Raw genomic sequence first — 1,173 nt, forward strand, 5'->3', positions numbered from 1 at the left:
TGTTTTAGACCCTTCTTTTTAACTCATTTTGAAACATCTGATATGCTCTTAAGATTTACTAGACAAGTTCCCAGGAAACAGAAAAGCCAATGTCTTCCTATAAATTGCTATAGAATGGCTTTACAAAACAAACTAGTCCTAGTATAAAATGTCTGTCATAAAGAATTCATAAACAAAGGATGTATAGTGTGTGGACATGTGAACAAATGTGTCAAGAGTGGAGGCCGCCAATATGCAAGTGGATGTGTGTGTGTGAGTGGGAACATGAGAGTGAGTGGGAACCTGCATGAGAGTGAGTGAGCAAAAGTGGGTATGGCCACCAGTATGGAAGCAAGTGTGTAGTGGGAACCTGCATGAGAGTGAGTGAGCAAAAAGTGGGTATGGCCACCAGTATGGAAGCAAGTGTGTGTAAGCAGGTCCAGAGTGAGAGAGCATAAAAAAGAAAAGAAAGCAAGCAAGCTTTGGCTTATTAGTGCCAGTCATCTTCCTAAGGACTACCGTCTAGCCCTTGGACCCAATATCAGTGACTAAACCAACTACCAGGCTTCCCCAGCACAGACCACTTAATGGCTCTGATTTACAGCTACTAGAGGCCCGGTGCACAAAATTCATGCACTCAAAAGGGTCCCTCGCCCAGACTGTGCCCTCTCATAGTCCAGGAGCCCTCAGAAGATGTCCAAGTGACGGCAGGGAGCGGGCCTAAGCCGGCAATCAGACATCCTTAGCACTGCCTTGGAGGTGGGAGAGGCTCCTGCCACCACCACTGCGCTTGCCAGCCATGAGCCCAGCTCAGAGCTTCTGGCTGAGCAGCACTCCTCCTGTGGGAGCACACTGACCACCAGGGGGCAGCTCCTGCGTTGAATGTCTGCCCCCTGGTGGTCAGTGCGTGTCATAGTGACCGGTTGTTCCGCCGTTTGGTTGATTTGCATATTAGGGTTTTATTACATAGGATAGTAATATATATTTAAATTTATATCCCCTAATAGAAAATCACAAGGACACCTCATTCACAGGTATGGCCTAACTCTGTGGTCGGCAAACCCCGGCTCGGGAGCCACATGCGGCTCTTTGGCCCCTTGAGTGTAGCTCTTCCACAAAATACCACGTGCAGGCGCGCACATACAGTGCGATTGAAACTTCGTGGCCCATGCACAGAAGTCTGTATTTTGTGGA

At 48.2% G+C, this 1,173-nt stretch overlaps 1 protein-coding gene across 5 annotated transcripts in view; it reads right to left on the reverse strand.

The window, feature by feature from the left end:
• SPIRE1 (spire-type actin nucleation factor 1) overlaps nt 1-1,173 on the reverse strand; it is a 146,699-nt gene that overhangs the window by 105,052 nt on the left and 40,474 nt on the right. The gene's annotated exons all lie outside the window — the stretch shown is intronic.

Source organism: Myotis brandtii, unplaced genomic scaffold, assembly GCF_000412655.1.
Source record: "Myotis brandtii unplaced genomic scaffold, ASM41265v1 scaffold240, whole genome shotgun sequence".
Classification (NCBI taxonomy): domain Eukaryota; kingdom Metazoa; phylum Chordata; class Mammalia; order Chiroptera; family Vespertilionidae; genus Myotis; species Myotis brandtii.